Source organism: Callorhinus ursinus, unplaced genomic scaffold (assembly GCF_003265705.2).
Source record: "Callorhinus ursinus isolate GAN/ISIS: 27379988/994484 unplaced genomic scaffold, GSC_fseal_2.0 scaffold1, whole genome shotgun sequence".
NCBI lineage: Eukaryota > Metazoa > Chordata > Mammalia > Carnivora > Otariidae > Callorhinus > Callorhinus ursinus.
In genome coordinates, this window is record NW_027397063.1 from 122,253,632 (window position 1) to 122,261,111 (window position 7,480).

The window sequence follows — 7,480 nt, forward strand, 5'->3', positions numbered from 1 at the left end:
CTGTGATTAAACTGGCTCGAGGAATGCACCTGCCCCTGAGCCAATCTCCGTGAAAGTTTGATTGGGAGCTTGGGAAATTTTGATTGGAGCTGGGGGCTAGAAACAATCCCAGCCAATATTATGGCTAAGAAATCCTATAGGGAGGGAATGGTGGTGGGTGGATCCTGGGCAGGGATGTTAATTTGGGGTAATCTAAGGAGCAGACCTGAATAAGGTCTTGGATGCAGGTGGGTTATTTAGGAGGTAACTCCAGGGAGCACGAGTGAGGGAGTAATGGGAATGAGACAGGGAGGGAGGAAAAGCCAATATAAGAATCTTGTGAGCATTGAGGCTTGATTCTTCCTACTCTGGGACATTTTTTCACCAGTTCCCTCCCCTTAGGTTGGAGGCTCCCCTGGAGGCATCTCCAATGCACCTTGCAAACTGCACTTGCAGAAGCAAAGCAGGCTCCCAAGGCTTCCGAGAAGACCCCAAGGCAGAAAAGTGGGAAGACATGGGCTTACACCTTCATATGGTGTAAGATGAGTCTAGCCTGTATGGACATGTGTTCCCAGAGCTGATGCTGAAATCCAAAGAGGGCCCGGGATGTGACTCTAGGTACCAAAAACACCTGCCATACGAGCCAACCAACCAATGTCTCCTGCAGGGTCAGAGCCCAAATCACCTTGCCAGACGGTTTTGGGGAGCACTTCTGCATTTGATGTGGTGGGTATCCAGGGGGCCCCTCCCGTGCAGCGGATCAGGGCAGGCCATCTTCCCTTTGGGCTTGTCACCGGCTCTAGTCAATACCACCAGAACACACCTGCGGCCAATCCAAGTCGGGTTCTTTGGCACTTGTTGCAATGAGAGACACCACATACCATGAAGAACCATGTAGGAGGCTGTTGAAAGAGGCTTACGAGATCAGAGCTCGGGTTAGGTGATTTGGGGAAGAGTTCCAGAAAGTATGGTCTTGCTCTAGCCTGGAGGCTGTCAGAAAATGGGGCCATTTTATGATTGGGCATCTTAGTAATTTTATAGAGAAGGCAATGGGAGGAATAGAGCGGGGCTAAAGTGTGGTTGATCAACAACCATTTATGTGCTCTAGCGAGAGAAGGCTATTGGGTCATTTTTGTAGTTTGCTCAGTGTTCTTGCTTTTGTCTTTGCTCACCCATGATGACAGCTTGGCCTTGTTCTGCTTCACTTCATCGTGGTCACAGAGTGACCTTGTCCAATGCTGGTGTTCGTGAAATTGTGTGTTAAGCAGGGAGGGAACTCTGCAGCCCAGGTGTGGGTGCCAGGCTTAATGGCTGCTGTCTTTTTCTTTCTCGGGCCTCATATGATACAGGCTCTGCCCTTGTGAGTGACAGGTTCCCTCTTTAGCCCAGCTGCATGGCTCTAAGCCAAATCAACTCATGAAATGCAAGGAGCAGAAGAATAGGCACGGATCAGGAGGGCTCTTCTGTCTCTCGAAAAACTCTAAGTGTGGCTGGAGACATATGAGTAGATTCTCTCTATCTCCTCAGTGACTCACAACCACAATATTCACGGCCCAACCTCGGAAACTGGCAGGGCTCACCGATTCATTTCCTGCCATTTGTTTGCAGGTGACAAAGCATGATGGCGACAGCTCAGATAACCTTCCCAGCCCCAAAATACTTCAATCAAATGGAGCCAGGCTTTCAGGGGGGAAAGTGACAGGCATTCCACATGTTGCAGACTCTGCGGCTGGCTGCAACCATCACAGAAGAACTTTAAATGGGACTTGGAGCCTGTAGAGCAGTTTCTGAATCAGGGTTTGTGCCTGGCCACTATGGTGACCAATGCCTATAGTGGCCCAGGCTGGAGGACAGTCAGGCATTTTAATGGTATTGGACAAATCAAAGGTTTAAGGAAGTCAGCACAGTTGGGGTACATGGTAGAGAAAATTACGAGTTCCAAAGGAGGTTCACACTCCTTGGTCCCCAAATCAGCCTCACCTTTGCCACTTAAAGAAGGATCCCATCAGAATTTCTGGAAGCCCAACATTTTCTCGTCATATTTAAGACCGGGATTATGCACAGAGGCTAGTATTCTGGGTATAAGCCGGAGACGACCTCATCTGGCCAGCAGCACCTCACCCAACCTGGGGTTATACAACGTACTATGACTACAAAGCTCAGTAAGGCGCCAGCGGAGACAGCTCTGGCACCTGCATCACATGCCGTCAGGCCACTTCTGCTTCCAGCCACAGCTCCTGGACGGCTCTGTGTGGCCCTGATTCCCTTAGCCCCATGCTAAGGGTCTTCTCTGAAAACAGAGGTGTTCACAGAGCCAGGGAACAAGCATCTTGGCTTACTGGGAAAGTTAACACTCCCAAGGCAACTCTTAATCACTGTGGGGCTGGAAACCCGTGCAGGGAAGCTCCCGTCTCCATGGTTTAGCTGGATAATTCTAAGAGGCATTCTGTATCCTTCTCAAAGGGTCTAGCAGAATCAAGCTGCAACTCTGAGAATGTGCCCTTATATTGGCTTTTCCTTCTCTCCCATCTCACTTCCTCACTCCCACAGTCCTACTTCCCAGGCTCATCTCCCACATCAACCGTCTGCACCCAATCCTTGCCCCAGGCTCTGCTTTCAGAAGAATCCAAATGAAAACACACATGAACACAGTCTTCCTTTATTACATCAGCTTTCCAGGCTAACCCATTCCTTCTCCTAGTACCTTCCTTCTCCAACCTAGGGCTGCAGAATTAGAACAGGGCCCAGACATCCAGATGCCTCTGAGAATCCCGCCACAGACCCTAGGCCCCACTATAGGGCTGGTCCTGCATCCTAACATAATAAAGAAGTCCTTTTCAGTTTTCTTTGATGTGGCAGCCTTTCTAACAGGCAACTTTTGGTAGCATGTGGCAGACATGCACTTAAGTGAGCTTAGTCCTACAGAGGAAGGGAGATTAAGAGGAGAATACTGAAGTATCTCATATAATTGAAGGAAGGGCTGGGCAACCCGGAGTAGCATGACACAGCTTCTTTACCTGGAGAGGAAGGTGACCCCAAACAGCTCAGGAGGCCCATATTAAAGAAGACAAATGAATCTACAAATATAGTAATGTGAATGGGTTTCTGTAAGCTCCAGGAAGAAGCTTGTCACTGCTGTTCACTGATTAACTCAAGTACCTAAAACATATCTTCAGGTATGGGATACGGTTAATAGATATTTGTTGAATGGATGAATCAATGAATGAATGAACGAAGGAGGAGAAGGTGAGAAAGACAGGAGGTAGGTGAAGGAAGGAAGTTTGGGGAGGAAATGAGGATGAAATTATCTAGTCCCCAGCTTTGGACAGTCCCTGCTCTTTCCAGGGGTCATGACAGGTGATACCATCCCATCATTCCTCTGCTCAGAAGGCTGCTGTGGCTCCCCATTGCCTAGGACAAAAACCCCACTCGCTTAATGTTCCATGCAATTCATCCACAGCCCAGCCCTCACCACCTCTCTCTCACACACCCTCACTCAGGGCACACTGGCCCACGAAGCCCTAGCCAGCAGCACTGGCTGCTGATTTTCATCATCCCAAGTTTACAGAGGGAGAAACTGGCTTGCCCAAGGTCACAGAACTAACAAAGGATTCAAATTCAGAAGCACCAGATCTCAATGCTCTTGTCTTCCGTGTGGCACTGCGGCGGCCCTGACAGGTGAACTTGCGCCATCTACTGGCACAATTAGAATAGGCACCAGGTCACCGCGCATCACACTATTAAAGCCACAATCTCCAAGCCCCTAAAAGGTTTGTGAAACGCGGAAAAACAAACGGGCTCGTCTGTGTCCCGCCCTCACCTCAACACCATGACCAAAAAAAGTCAACAAAAGCTAATGCCACCATAATGCAAAAGAAGAATAAATAGTGCCAGGAGATTTCAGGAAAGTTCAAAACCGCTGGGCTGGTGGGCATGTCTTGATGGGGTGAAGTGATTCAGAGAGAGGAAACTCCTGTTTCCTTTTAAACATCACCACACTTTTGAGTAGCTCAAAAGCAGTTCAGCCACTGAAGATTTCAGCTACCATTTTATCGGTTCATTTTTCTTTTCGTTTCTTCCCTTTCCTTCTCTTTCTTTCTTTCTTTCTTTCTTTCTTTCTTTCTTTCTTTCTTTCTTTCTTTCTTTCTTTCTTTCTTTCTTTCTTTCTTTCTTTTTCTTCTTTCTCTTTCTTTCTTTTCTTCTCCTTCCTTCCTTCCCTCCTTCCTTCCTTCCCTCCTTCCTTCCTTCCCTCCTTCCTTCCTTCCCTCCTTCCTTCCTTCCTTCCTTCCTTCCTTTTTGTTACTCTTAATCCCATCACCTGTTTTCACCCATCCTTCCATTCCCCCCTCCCCTCTGGTAACCATTAGTTTGTTCTCTATAGTTTAAGAGTCTGTTTGGGGGGTTGTCTCTTTTTTCTTTGTTTATTTCTTAAATTCCACATATGAGTGAAATCATATGGTATCTGTCTTCCTCGGACTGACTTATTTCACTTAGCATTATAGTCTCTAGTTCCATCCACGTAGTTGCAAATGGCAAGCTTTCATTTTTTTGTGTGTCCAGCTACCATCTCCAACATCCATTTTAAATGCCCATTATATGAAAGACGACATGAACACAGGCGTCAGCGGGGGGTTGTTGCAAGTATCTAAGCTTTAACTCGGAAACCTCTATTATGGGACTCACATTTCATTGTAATTGTCGATTTAAGAAACAACTTTTCTCTGGACCCAAGTGTGACTTCTCTGAGATCAGTGTCTGTTTCTTCCTCAACCCACCCCCCACAACTTCAGCACCTAGCATGGTGCTAGGCACAAGGTAGGCACTGGGTGAATAATGGGAGAGTGCAGATTACACTGCTCTTTGGGGAGACCTCGGGCAGTATCATGCAGAGTCTACCACAAGCTGGCAACCACACTGTTGATATGGTAAATTTCAAAAGGTTAAAAAAAAATCACCCTCATTCAAATTATAGTGGGAATGTGTCAAAGATTTATTTAACTCACAGCAGAATGATAAAGTTGGTTCAAAGAAGAATAGGAGAGACTGGCATAATCACTTAGAGGAAGAAAGAATGTTGAAATAAGATGTGAAATTAGGTAATGCCTCACAGGACAATAAAACTTCTGGGAGTTATATTTTCTGGTGGATAGAAATCATTTGCTTCTGTACCAGGATCAAATCACTTAGAACTGTCCACTCTTCCACAAATTAACATCTAGTCTCGTGAGTTGAGCCCTAATCAATAATCAATTGTAAGCCAGATTCATGTTTCTATAGAGATTTAGATCATCCTTAGGTAAGTCCTGTTGGATAACACCCCAGCATGATATTGGAAGGACATACAGCCATCTTTTTGCTTTATTTACAGGTTTTAGAGGATTTCTTAGCACAATCATTGGCCTAGTCCTGAGATGTTTCCAGAACAACGTGGAATCCTCATCCTGCAGCGATTCTCAGAAAGCACCTAAGACCCTTAGTTCTGTAGATGAGAAATTCAAGGATAAGAAAATTTGTCACCAGAGAATAGGCACTGTGCTAGGGGGAGTCCTGTATAGAGCTCTTCTCCCTCACACAGGGCTGTGGGTTCCCTGGGGCTCACAGATATCCAGCCCTTGCAGACTCCCAGGAGTGCCCCCCCCCAGCTCCTCTCCCCGCCCAGGGCTGTTCTCCGTCCCTCCCTTATACTCTGCCCCTCCACACACATCTGGTGCCCGGTCACCGACTTCCCGACTCGCCCAGGGGTGTATAGCTCGTTCCCCAGCCTCACCTACTTCGAGCTGCTGTCTCCACAATCCTGGGAAAACCGTTAAAAGATAATTCTCAACCAATGGTAAAAACCATGACCCTCATACAGATACAAAAAGGAACATGTTGAAGATTTTATTTAACTAGTGGGGGAACCATTTTATTTAACTAAGGAGAGACCAGGAGATGTTATAACCAGTTCAAAAGAGGATCCAAGGAACAGACACATATATGGATGAGGAATATTGAAATGAATATGCAGATGGAGGCACAATCTGGCTTTTCACATGGTGGGAGGGCAGACAATTGAACCTTTACTGGACAGTACAGAACGTGCAGGCAAGAATGATCTAGTGGTGGTGTTGGGATTGCCTACAATTCCGGAGTTGCAAAATAGCTCAAAGACAATGAGAAGCTGGACTCAGAAAACCTGCAGGAGTGTCCTCTAGACCAAGCAGAATTTTCTATTGAAATACAAATTTGTTTCTGCTACCCTAGAAATATAAAAGCCCCCTTACCTTTCCCCGGCCCCTCCAAATTTCCAAGGCTTCCCTTGACCCCAATCTGCTGCCTTCCATCCTATTTTAATACGGAAGATCTACTTTGTGCTCACAAGGCCCAGCTTGTTGGCAACCCCTCCCACAGCACACGGTGCTCCTGGGAACCAAGTGGCTTCTTGGTAGGCTTCTGCACATAGTACTGAGGCCTCCAGCTCCTCTGTGGACAGCCGGGGTTATTTGGGTGATTAGAGCTCTCCATCCTAGTCATTCACCGTCTGCCCACCCACTGCTCCATTCCCCACTCTGTTGCAGGCCTATCTTCACTGTTTTCACTACAGCAGCCCCCCACCCTCACCCTCGGGGATGCGTTCCAACACCCCCAGTGGATGCCTGAACCTGCCAGAAATACTGAACCCTATATATACTGTTTTTTCCTTATACATACCTACCTATGCTCAAGTTTCATTTGTAAATTATGCACAGGAAGAGAGTAACAACAATAACTAATAAAAAATGGGGCAGTTTTAACAATATACTGTAAAAAAATTTATGTGAATGTGGTCTCTCTCGCTCAGAATGTCTCATTGTACTGTCCTCGCCCTCCTTGTTTTTGTGATGACATGACCTGACAAAATGCCTACCTGAGGAGATGCGGTGAGGGAGAAGTTCCCCAAAAGTGTACACATGTGTAAAGCAGTTGTGCGCTATCCCATGGTGTAATAAAATTAGGAATATTGGAAAGAATATTGAGTGGCATATACGTATATAGTTGTTTTGGCCAAATTCTTCTTAGAAATTGCCAGCTCACTTGCTTTTTGGACCCAAGTGTAAGGTCCAGGTTTGGTGAGAAGAGGTGGTTGCCTCCTTCATTTGTCCCTCAGCCGTCTTAGTTCTTAGAACCATTGGGCGCCTGGGATGTCAGTTCTTAGAACCTGCACCTGCACCCTGCGCCCTGCCCCTGTGTCGCACTGTACTTATGTGTGTGTGATCACCCATCACCCTTTCACAAAGGGCACACGGGCTCAAAATCTGCCACCTGCTTCCACCACTAATTCATAGGATGACCTGGGGCTCCTTCCCAGCTTCTAGGAAACCGTGAGGACTTCTGTTGTTGCTGAAAGCTTAGCGATTTGAAATCCCATGTAAGGCAAAGCCCTGTAGCACTTAAAACAGAAATTTCAGGGGCACCTGGGTGGCTCAGTAGGTTATACATTTGACTCTTGATTTTGGCTCAGGTCATCACCTCAGGGTCATGA